Source organism: Tupaia chinensis, unplaced genomic scaffold (genome assembly GCF_000334495.1).
Source record: "Tupaia chinensis unplaced genomic scaffold, TupChi_1.0 Scaffold147554_1, whole genome shotgun sequence".
Lineage (NCBI taxonomy): Eukaryota > Metazoa > Chordata > Mammalia > Scandentia > Tupaiidae > Tupaia > Tupaia belangeri.
In genome coordinates this window covers 1,319,313-1,332,150 of record NW_006207406.1, presented here as the reverse complement: position 1 = coordinate 1,332,150, position 12,838 = coordinate 1,319,313, and positions in this window count along the sequence as shown.

The window sequence follows — 12,838 nt, the reverse complement described above, 5'->3', positions numbered from 1 at the left end:
AAAAAAAAAAAAAAAAGAAATTATTAAAAAAAAAGTTAATTGAGAGCCTTGTCAACCTCACAGCTTTTATATTGAGGTGCTTATTAAGAAGGTAAACATTATTTGTGCTAGGTAACCTCTCAAAGCAGAGAGTGAAGGCCAATTTTTACAGCTTTTCCCCTTAGAAATTCAGAATGCAGAGGTGTGTTAGTAGAATAACCACAGGTGAATATATACTTCCTTTAAATCGATGACTGTTTTTAGCTCATTTGACATATCCTGAGTTGCTCCAGATCCTGAAAGGCAAGATAGGTCTCTCCTTAAGCCTGTTTTCCTATGAGTTCTCTGGTTGCTGTTTCCTATATTAAACTTGCTCACTCTTCTATCTGCATTCTATTCTTCAGAAATCATTAAAATCAATGATAAAAAGCCATTGATGATGGCTTTTCTTCTCTTGTCTTTGTTGTGGATTTATGTCTTGTTAGAAAAGGTGATTGCTATCATTTACTAGTTTCTTGGTATAGCAAAAGAAGAAATGTAGGCCACCATTTTTTGTTTGTTTTGTTTTAGAGATTTTTGCTATAGGGCATGTGTGCTTGTCAGAAGACCAAGAGACAGAAAGTGAGAAATCACCCCTAGGGTGGTTTTTTTAAATTCACCAGAGGGTTTCTGCCCTTACTGGAGAGAGACAGAGAGCAAGAGAGGGAAAATGAGAAAGCGCTCACCCTGGGGAATGGTCATGTGGCAATCCCTTCTCTTCCATCTCTCCCTCCTTTTGGGATTTTGGACATGCACAAAGTATGATTGGTGTTGTTTTCTTTCTTCTTTTTTGAGAGGTTTTTGCTATAGGGCGTGTGCACTCTCCAGAAAGACAGAGAGACAGAAAGTGAGAAATCAACCCCCAGGGAGGATGGCCAAGCCACAATCCCTTCTCCTCCATTTTCCTCTTGGGATCTTAGGCACACACACATATGTACCCAGCGTGAGTTCAAGCCACCAGGTCCAGAACTCAAACCTCGGTCGACTAAATGGGAGTCCAGTGACATAGCCAATACTCCAACTGCTGGTCCTGACTGGCATGGTTTTTAAGCATCTAGATCTGGGACTAGAATCATGCAGTCAGCCATGTAGGATACAGTTACTTAATGACCAGGCCATGGGCTGGTCTGAGGCCACCATCCTTAACTGATAATTCTCTCCCTCCCTTTGGCTTCTCTGATAAACCATTTCTCTGCTTTTTCTCCCTGTGATTTTTCTATGGGCTTCTTCTTTTGTACTGACAGCTCAGTGTTAGACTAGCTCTCTTCTCTATACTCTCTTCCTAGACAATCTCACCTAGACAATAAAATGTTTATTGCTATCCCGATTGTTCCTCTCTCATATTTTACTCATTGACCTTATGGTTGGATTGAAGACTTTTTAATCAAGTTGCTTATTTAAAATCCTTTAATGTTTCACAGATATGCAAATGTTGGCTTCTAATATCCCCCTCTCCAATTTATTTCCCTTACTCAAGCTTCCATTCCTCTGTAAGGCCTTTTCGCATCCTGTTTCCTCTTCTTGGACACTATTTCCTTCTCTGTTTGCAGACTTTTACTCTCAGAAAGGTCTTTTCTGATTACCCTACGTGAACTAGCTCTCTCCATCCCTCTCATGCTTTTCTGCTTCTGGGTACTCTATGATTAATCCTCATACAACTTCTCAATTTGGAAAGTATTCATCATGTTTGTTTCTGTCTTTCTAGACAGCAAGGCTCATTGTACATAAAGACTGTGCCATTGTAGCTATCACTACTTTCCATCACTAGTATGGTACTTGACACAGAAAGAACTAACTAGATACGTGCAGAATATCAGCCTAATTGAAAATGAATGCTGAAACCTCAAAAGCTTCCTTATTTATAATCACCTGAAAATTGACCTAAGTAGACCTTAACAATATTTTAATAACTAATCTTATTACTTATTTAATTTTAAAAATTTATTTAAAAACTGAAAACTTGACTAAAGTATAACAATTTTTGCCATCCTACCAAAGGGAGGAGGAGGAGGCCACTGCCTGCCCACAGGCTGGGTGTCAACTGTCTTCATTGCATGTGCTGTGCAGGCTGTGTGCTACCACCTTGTCCTCCACCTCTCTGGCTCAGACCCTAGCCACATCAGGACCAGAGACTTTGTGGTAATCAGGAGAAGAAGGTCCTGAATAAGGGAAGAGCTAACCAAGCAAAGGACCAACTGCCACTGCCTATGAAGACCACAGGTACCTGGGCTGTGTCCCCTGCCTGTGAGCAACCCCCACAGAAAGAGGAGTCAGGCAGGACCATCAGAAGCAGGAGGGAGTTGGCAGGAGTCATTGGTGTGCATGGTTTCTGTTTGTAAAATTAGAGAGGAGCCAACTGCCTGAAACCGTGAGGCTGTAGAGGAACTCTATCTCCCTTGTGGGAGAGAGAAAAAACAAAAAACCAAAAAAACAAAAACACAACTCTTCTTTGCAAATCTGAGCCCTGAATTCCCATGGTGGATATCAGCACCCCTACAGACAGATAAAAAGGGAAATGGGTGGAGAGCTAAGACACATTTCCGGAAAGCACATGAGCATGTAACTCCAGAAGCATACTCCCAAAAAATTAGGAAGAAGTTAGTACTTCAACAAATGCCTAAATATCAACACAGAATCAAAGAAATATGAGAAAACTAGAAAATAATCTCTACACTCAAGAAACACAGTAACTCCTCACAACAAAGGGTAAAACACAAGAAATCACAGAAATTTCAGGAAGAAAATCAGAATATTTATTATAACAAAACTCAATAGGATGCAAGAGAAAATGGACAATCAATTCCAGGAGATGAGAAAATCATTTCACAACTTGAAGGAGGAATTCCATGAAGAAATAGACACCATGGGAAGGAATCAAACTTCTGGAAATAAAGAATCTTATGCAGGAAATCTAAATTTTCCTTGAAAGTATTAACAGCAAATTAGATCATACAGGTGAAAGAATCTCTGATCTTGAAAACAAAAACCAATTTAGTCAAAGTCACCAAACTGAATGGGAAAAATAACCATTAAAAATGAGGACAACATATGGGAAATTCTAGACACCATTAAGTAGCTCACTATCTGCATAAAGGTATCATAGAAGGCAAGGAGATGAATAAAGGCATACAAAGTCTTTGTCATGAAATATTATCTGAAAATTTAAAAAATTTAGAGTGACATCCAGACATCCAGATCAAGGACATAGAAGAACACCAAATAAATTTGACATAAGAAAACCCTCCCAAGCATATCATAACACAAAACAAAATAAATAGTAGTCTAAAAATGTAAAAATGGCAAGAGAAAAATGTCAAGTTACTTACAAAAGTTACCCCATTAGACTAACATCAGATCTCTCAACTAAAACAATATAGGCAAGGAAAAAAATAGGAAAATATTTAAAACTCTGGAAAAAATTATTCAACCCAAAATAGTATATCCAGATAGATCTTCAGAAAATACTTAAAATAATGCTACATCATGGAAAAAAAGGGAGATAAATACAAATGAGAATTCAAAACAACCTTAAAAAGAATATTAAATGACAGGGACAAGCCTACAAATATAGATAATAATGGTGAATGTTAATGGAGTAAATCCTTCAATTAAAAGACACAGATGAGCTAAATGGATTTAATAAAAAAAGAGGAACCCTCTATATGTTGCTTACAAAAAAACATAACTCATTGGGACCAGTAGTTAGCGTAATGGTTATGTTGCTGGACTCCCACATAGTCGACCGCGGTTCGAGTCCCGGACCTGGCGGCTTAAACTCACGCAGGGTGCGTGTGCGTGCGTGCCCAAGATCCCGAGAGGAGAATGAAGGAGAAGGGATTGTGGTGTGTCCATCCCCCTTGGGGGGTGATTTCTCGCTTTCTGTCTCTGTGTCTCTCTCTGTCTGTCTGGCGAGCACACATGCCCTATAGCAAAAACCTCTCCAAAATAAAAAAAAAGAAAGAAAGAAAGAAAAAAACATAACTCATTGACAAATACATATATAGACTGAAAGTAAAGCACTGAAAAAGGTAATTTCATGTAAACGGAAACTGAAAGAAGGCCAAAGTCATGATACTGATATAAGAAAAAATAGACTTAGAGATAAAAATGGTAAAAATAAGCAAAGAAGGATACTATATCATATGAAAAGAATCAATTAGCCAGGAAAATATAATAATTATAACTATGTACTTAACACTGGAGCACCCTAATACATTAAAAAAAAAAAGTTAGATCTAAACGGGGAGATCGACCGCAACATGATAATTTTGGGGGATTTTAGCACTGCATAGTCACTACTTGACAGAGACACAGGAACAAATTGATACCATAAACCAACTGGACCTGACAGAAATTTATAGAACAATTTGCTCAACAACTACAAAATACACATTTTTCTCATCCCTACATGGAACATTTTTCAAGACTGACCCCATAATAGGTGAAGAAAATAGTCTCTGCAAATTTACAAGTACAAAAACTTTATCCATAATCTTCTTTGACCGCAGTGAAATAAAACTTGAAACCAAGAACAGAAAGAGCTGTTGGAAAAGGCTCTTTAAGACTCTTTCCACAAAACCATGGAAAATTTAAAAACTTTACTCCTGAATGACTTCCTAACTACTGAAGAAATTAGACTGAAGTCATAAGATTTATTGAAATCAATGATAATGAATGCATGATCCTCATAATCTTTGGGACATAAACGGTCAGAAAGGGAAGTTTATAGCATTTAGTGCTCACACAAGAAAAAAATATAAAGGTGGCAAATTAACCTAAAGATGCACCTCAAAGAACTTGAAAACTGACAACAAAAAAACCCCACACAAATTAACAATTTTTGTTTGTCAATTAAAAAGCTGTTAAAGAAAAAATTTTAAATTCTCTTATTTTTTTTCTTTATCTTTATTTGATCCAATTTGAAATTAACATGGTTTGTTTGATAAGGGCCATGGATATCCAGTTTAAAATGAATTTATGAATAATGAAACCACTTGAGAATACAAAAATCACAAAGAGGCAAGCCTTTCCTCCTAAACCCAGAGAGCTCTCTGTATTTCACTCCTTTAAACCTTCCAAATAAAATGTCACAAAATAGATCTTTCAAGAGGATCTCACTGTCAAGAGGAACTAAGTTCATCAGGTATATGTCAATTGTCTTGCTACAGATTCTTGGCCTGATTCCCAACATCCACTTCTTCAGAGAAGAAACAGACACAATCCAGGTTATTCAGAGAGTCAAGACCCAAGAACTGACAGACAGAATAAGATATTAGTAATGATTATGGATGTGGTATTTTGCCCAGTCTAGTTATTACCACAAGAGCCTTCTGTATCTCTCAGTACTAGAAATAATCAGTTGGCCCAACCTTACAAATGCGATTAGCTAATGTCTTCTATTCTATAATTCTTGGTTTTAATGGAAAAATGGCTAGAAATTATTATTTTATCCAATTTTTGAAGCATATTTAGTGTAGTAATAAGAGCCATTTTACATCATGATAAGAGCTTGTCTTGTCACATCCAAAGGAAACCAACTGCTAGAGATCATCTGTTCTCGTTCCCATACCTTGTGAGATACTTGAAGCACTTTCACTACTCCTGCAGCCCATGCCTATCTTATGGGGATGTTGCTCAAAGGAAATCATACTTACTTTGCAATGCTTTCCTCTGGTCTCAGGGGAAGTGTGAATGGAAGTAGGAGGGCCCAACGGAGGGAGTCAATGAGAGCCACAGGTGGGGAAGAAGTTGTGCAAATTAATTGGATCTGACTCTACAGCTTGCTTGGTCTCCTAAGCCCAGGATGATAACGTGCCTCCTTCAGTGTTCTCAGGCTAAGCTCAGAAATGCTTCTTTATGAGTGAGACAATAAATTTAAGTTTTGTAGTCAGATAACTTCAGTCTGAATGCCAGCTCTTCCTGTGGGAGTTTAAAAAGTTATTTAGCATCTCTGAATTTCAATTATGCTCATCTGAAAATGTGCAAAATATTGGAACCTTTCTTTGTGGGCTTTTTGTATGGATTAAATGAAAATTTCTTAATGTTGAGTGCTAAATAAATCATTATTACTAGTTGCTGTGGACATTGTGGCTATCTTTCCATCATATATATCCCCTTCCCTTGGAAACTATCCTATTCTTGATTGGGTTTCCATACCTACCCCAAAAGGTGTTTGTGCTTTAGGTGAAGCTCTTAACACACTTGGCTTCTTGTTCTAGTCATTGGGCAGCTGGCTCAGGCCTAAACTAATCAGCCTTTTCCACCTGCTGGCCATGGTTATTTGCTCTTGGATGATTTTTTAAAGACTATAATTCATTCCAATGGGACTTGAGATATAGAAGACTTATGGGAAAGAAGTTTGCTTGCCTTTCTAAGAAGTTTCAGAGGCAGGTAGTGATATTATTATTTCTATTACTCTTATTACTGTGTATCACTATTTTAGGTTTTCTTAAATGTCCTGATATCTGTTTTTTTCCATTGTGACCCTGCTATAGAGGGAGGAGTCAGAGCTGCACACAGAATGGGCCACCAGTGTTTACTGAACTTCTCCATGAGTACAGGGCAGGGATAGGTTAGATGTTACCAAGATATTCTCCAGGTTAGGCCCTCTGAGATCAGGCCAAGGCTGAGTAACTTGTTGTCAGTCTAGTGTTTCAAAGGCTCAAGAGCCTTTTGAAAACTCTTCATGGGCTAACCTTATAGCCTAATGGTTAAGGGAGCCAGATTCCACATGACCAATCACAGTTGGAATTTCAACCCCAGTGGCTAGAATTACATACTGGGTGTATGTATATGCATTCCCACCATTTCAACAGGATTAGGAAGTGGAGAAGGGATTTTGGCATGACCATGCTCTATTAGGGATGGATGCTTTCTCCCCATCTGTCTGTCTGTGGTGAGCACATGTGTCCTCCAGCAATTAAAAAATAAGTGAAATGCTTCATGCATTTTTAAGGGCAGTAAGTTATATGACTAAAGGGGTTCTGAATATGTCACCTTGAAATACATTATTTTGGCTTGTTGAATTTTCTAAGCTAAAAACATATTGAGAACTTGCCAATGCAGGTTCTTCTCCTCCACTGGAACTCCATAAAATAAAAATTTCCCCTTGGTAAAAGAAAGCTACATTTATAAAAGAAATATTGAGTATTAAAGTTATGTATACCAGGAGAAAAGCTACCCAGAATCAATATTTACCACGTAAGAAACTTTTACCTACATAGCAAGGCAACCTTCATTTACATTACATGGTATTCACTCACTTTCTCATAATTTGTCTCTACCATCCTCTCAGACGTTCCAAGCTCCTTTCCTTTCTGTAGCTTAGGATGAGAAATCAATCTCTCATCTGGCCACTTGCCAGTCTCAGATGTTCAAGGAACTTCCGTGTATACATACATAATTAAGATGGGTTTTCTCCTGTTGGTCTGCCTTATGTTCATTTAATTTGTAGATTGGCCACAGAACCTAAAAGGGTAGAAGAAAGTTTTTTTGTTTTTTTTTTTTGTTTGTTTGCTTGTTTTTCCTCTCTATATGACATTAATGATTCTGAAAAAGCAAATTCTTCAAGAGTCCTGTCTTTCTCCCCAAAACACGCTACTACAGAGGGAAATATTTTAACGGCTTTTGACAAGTTTCTAAGAGTAAAACTGATGGTAACTCTAAGAATACTGTTGTTCCAAATTTGCTATTTGAAACCTCATTGTAAGGGACTAATCCAGGCATCAGCAACCATGGCACCTGGGCTAATTATGAGACACAGACCAGTTTTCAATGTGGGGATGATCAGTTGTCCTCTGGCCCCTACTGCCTCACTTCCAGTCCCAGTCCAAAGTACCCTTTCATTGAGACAACCATCACCAGACAGTAGAAGAAGCAGATGACATGTCTCCAGCCTCATATTGGCTGGTTTATTTGCCTTTGGTAGACAATGTTAGCATGCCGGTTTTCTAAGATTGCCAACCTTTGCAGCAAAGCGTGGTACAGCTAACTGACATTTATGGCTTGTTTTGTTTGGTTCCTTGTAATGCCTATCTTTTTCTTTAGCTTAACTAAGTGGTAACCAAGGCTAATTTTTATTCTTGATGAACCAAAAATACCAGATTACAATTCACTGGCAAAAAGGAAGGCTTCAAAAGGTATTTAATCTTAGGGATAACATTTCAGTAGGGGCAGAAAAAGATGTAAACTAGTTTGATTTGCAACAGGCTTTCAGAAAATGCTGCATGAATTTTTAAGTACAAGAGGACAGAAACTTGTCTTTATGACTCAGCTGAAGGATAGCTCCTCATATCCCACTGGTTTCATTTGAAGCTCAGAAAAAAAGAACATTATCTACTAAATCATCAATATCACTGGTTCTAACACCTCGGGTTTCCATTGGAGACTGGGTCCTGGCATATAAACTTGTAACAAGCCTTAGACACAGGAAAGTGCCGGGGGGAATGACAGTAGAAAATAATCTCCCCCCACAACCCTCACATCCCCTTCCCCCATGACTTGGACAAGGAGAGAGTCTCTCTTTTGTTCTGATTTCTGAGTAATCCAGCTCAAACAGAAAAAAAGCCCTGGCTGATGACTTTCAGAAGCCCTAATGATCTGACAGAGGTTTGAGGAAATGACTGGCTCTGTGAGCAACATAACACACCTGTAGTCCATGTCACAGACAAGACTTAGTACCTGCCCTCAAGGCACTCATAACCTAAAAAGTGACTATGTATTGTTAAACCCATGTAGGAAATCAGAACAAATGATAAGCCAGGGAAGAAAGTGGAAGAGTTAAGATGAGTCACTCTTCATTAATCAGTATTGTTCCCACTTATTTCTATCCTTGACCCTCAGAGGCATTAAAGCACACAAGAATATTACATAAAGTTAATACCCAGGAGAACTGAGATCTGCTTTCCAGCTCTACTCTTCATAGCAGAAATAAATATTAGCCATCAATGCATGGATTTAGAGCACATAGTGTGTTTATAAAACACGATTCTCTGCTCAGGGTGGTGGGAAATGCATACTTAGTAGAGGCCCCTCATTTTAGGGAGAGGCCTCTACTACTCTAGGGTTAAATTAAAGTCTCAGTAGAGGTAATTCTAGACTACAGAAGAGGAACATTTTCAGTTAGGTGTTCTTTGATCATTCTCTCTGGTAATAGGTAACTTGGGCATGAGAAATGTTCCAAGACTAGGAGGTGCTTCAGGGTCCACGTCTGGCCACCTTAGCCAAGTCTGCTTTCATGTAGAATGTGTGCATCTCAGTGCTGTGAATGAACGTGTTCTGGTCCCCACTCCCTGCTGGAGGGAAAGGCCCTGGCCTCTACATCCCAAGGAGGCATGAATGTCTTTCTTCTTCTCAAATTGATGCAGTTTTGTCTTCTCCCAACTTTGAAGTTCCCTTACTCTTTTGGATACTTTTTTGCCATTGTTTTCATGAGGTCCATCCCCCCTGGGTGTGTGGGGGGGAGTCTTGCTTTCTGTCACTCTCTCTTTCTCTGTGTCTCAGGCCAGAGCACGTGTCCTACAGCAAAACTTTTCCTAAAAAAAAAAAAAAAAGAAATTATTAAAAAAAAAGTTAATTGAGAGCCTTGTCAACCTCACAGCTTTTATATTGAGGTGCTTATTAAGAAGGTAAACATTATTTGTGCTAGGTAACCTCTCAAAGCAGAGAGTGAAGGCCAATTTTTACAGCTTTTCCCCTTAGAAATTCAGAATGCAGAGGTGTGTTAGTAGAATAACCACAGGTGAATATATACTTCCTTTAAATCGATGACTGTTTTTAGCTCATTTGACATATCCTGAGTTGCTCCAGATCCTGAAAGGCAAGATAGGTCTCTCCTTAAGCCTGTTTTCCTATGAGTTCTCTGGTTGCTGTTTCCTATATTAAACTTGCTCACTCTTCTATCTGCATTCTATTCTTCAGAAATCATTAAAATCAATGATAAAAAGCCATTGATGATGGCTTTTCTTCTCTTGTCTTTGTTGTGGATTTATGTCTTGTTAGAAAAGGTGATTGCTATCATTTACTAGTTTCTTGGTATAGCAAAAGAAGAAATGTAGGCCACCATTTTTTGTTTGTTTTGTTTTAGAGATTTTTGCTATAGGGCATGTGTGCTTGTCAGAAGACCAAGAGACAGAAAGTGAGAAATCACCCCTAGGGTGGTTTTTTTAAATTCACCAGAGGGTTTCTGCCCTTACTGGAGAGAGACAGAGAGCAAGAGAGGGAAAATGAGAAAGCGCTCACCCTGGGGAATGGTCATGTGGCAATCCCTTCTCTTCCATCTCTCCCTCCTTTTGGGATTTTGGACATGCACAAAGTATGATTGGTGTTGTTTTCTTTCTTCTTTTTTGAGAGGTTTTTGCTATAGGGCGTGTGCACTCTCCAGAAAGACAGAGAGACAGAAAGTGAGAAATCAACCCCCAGGGAGGATGGCCAAGCCACAATCCCTTCTCCTCCATTTTCCTCTTGGGATCTTAGGCACACACACATATGTACCCAGCGTGAGTTCAAGCCACCAGGTCCAGAACTCAAACCTCGGTCGACTAAATGGGAGTCCAGTGACATAGCCAATACTCCAACTGCTGGTCCTGACTGGCATGGTTTTTAAGCATCTAGATCTGGGACTAGAATCATGCAGTCAGCCATGTAGGATACAGTTACTTAATGACCAGGCCATGGGCTGGTCTGAGGCCACCATCCTTAACTGATAATTCTCTCCCTCCCTTTGGCTTCTCTGATAAACCATTTCTCTGCTTTTTCTCCCTGTGATTTTTCTATGGGCTTCTTCTTTTGTACTGACAGCTCAGTGTTAGACTAGCTCTCTTCTCTATACTCTCTTCCTAGACAATCTCACCTAGACAATAAAATGTTTATTGCTATCCCGATTGTTCCTCTCTCATATTTTACTCATTGACCTTATGGTTGGATTGAAGACTTTTTAATCAAGTTGCTTATTTAAAATCCTTTAATGTTTCACAGATATGCAAATGTTGGCTTCTAATATCCCCCTCTCCAATTTATTTCCCTTACTCAAGCTTCCATTCCTCTGTAAGGCCTTTTCGCATCCTGTTTCCTCTTCTTGGACACTATTTCCTTCTCTGTTTGCAGACTTTTACTCTCAGAAAGGTCTTTTCTGATTACCCTACGTGAACTAGCTCTCTCCATCCCTCTCATGCTTTTCTGCTTCTGGGTACTCTATGATTAATCCTCATACAACTTCTCAATTTGGAAAGTATTCATCATGTTTGTTTCTGTCTTTCTAGACAGCAAGGCTCATTGTACATAAAGACTGTGCCATTGTAGCTATCACTACTTTCCATCACTAGTATGGTACTTGACACAGAAAGAACTAACTAGATACGTGCAGAATATCAGCCTAATTGAAAATGAATGCTGAAACCTCAAAAGCTTCCTTATTTATAATCACCTGAAAATTGACCTAAGTAGACCTTAACAATATTTTAATAACTAATCTTATTACTTATTTAATTTTAAAAATTTATTTAAAAACTGAAAACTTGACTAAAGTATAACAATTTTTGCCATCCTACCAAAGGGAGGAGGAGGAGGCCACTGCCTGCCCACAGGCTGGGTGTCAACTGTCTTCATTGCATGTGCTGTGCAGGCTGTGTGCTACCACCTTGTCCTCCACCTCTCTGGCTCAGACCCTAGCCACATCAGGACCAGAGACTTTGTGGTAATCAGGAGAAGAAGGTCCTGAATAAGGGAAGAGCTAACCAAGCAAAGGACCAACTGCCACTGCCTATGAAGACCACAGGTACCTGGGCTGTGTCCCCTGCCTGTGAGCAACCCCCACAGAAAGAGGAGTCAGGCAGGACCATCAGAAGCAGGAGGGAGTTGGCAGGAGTCATTGGTGTGCATGGTTTCTGTTTGTAAAATTAGAGAGGAGCCAACTGCCTGAAACCGTGAGGCTGTAGAGGAACTCTATCTCCCTTGTGGGAGAGAGAAAAAACAAAAAACCAAAAAAACAAAAACACAACTCTTCTTTGCAAATCTGAGCCCTGAATTCCCATGGTGGATATCAGCACCCCTACAGACAGATAAAAAGGGAAATGGGTGGAGAGCTAAGACACATTTCCGGAAAGCACATGAGCATGTAACTCCAGAAGCATACTCCCAAAAAATTAGGAAGAAGTTAGTACTTCAACAAATGCCTAAATATCAACACAGAATCAAAGAAATATGAGAAAACTAGAAAATAATCTCTACACTCAAGAAACACAGTAACTCCTCACAACAAAGGGTAAAACACAAGAAATCACAGAAATTTCAGGAAGAAAATCAGAATATTTATTATAACAAAACTCAATAGGATGCAAGAGAAAATGGACAATCAATTCCAGGAGATGAGAAAATCATTTCACAACTTGAAGGAGGAATTCCATGAAGAAATAGACACCATGGGAAGGAATCAAACTTCTGGAAATAAAGAATCTTATGCAGGAAATCTAAATTTTCCTTGAAAGTATTAACAGCAAATTAGATCATACAGGTGAAAGAATCTCTGATCTTGAAAACAAAAACCAATTTAGTCAAAGTCACCAAACTGAATGGGAAAAATAACCATTAAAAATGAGGACAACATATGGGAAATTCTAGACACCATTAAGTAGCTCACTATCTGCATAAAGGTATCATAGAAGGCAAGGAGATGAATAAAGGCATACAAAGTCTTTGTCATGAAATATTATCTGAAAATTTAAAAAATTTAGAGTGACATCCAGACATCCAGATCAAGGACATAGAAGAACACCAAATAAATTTGACATAAGAAAACCCTCCCAAGCATATCATAACACAAAAC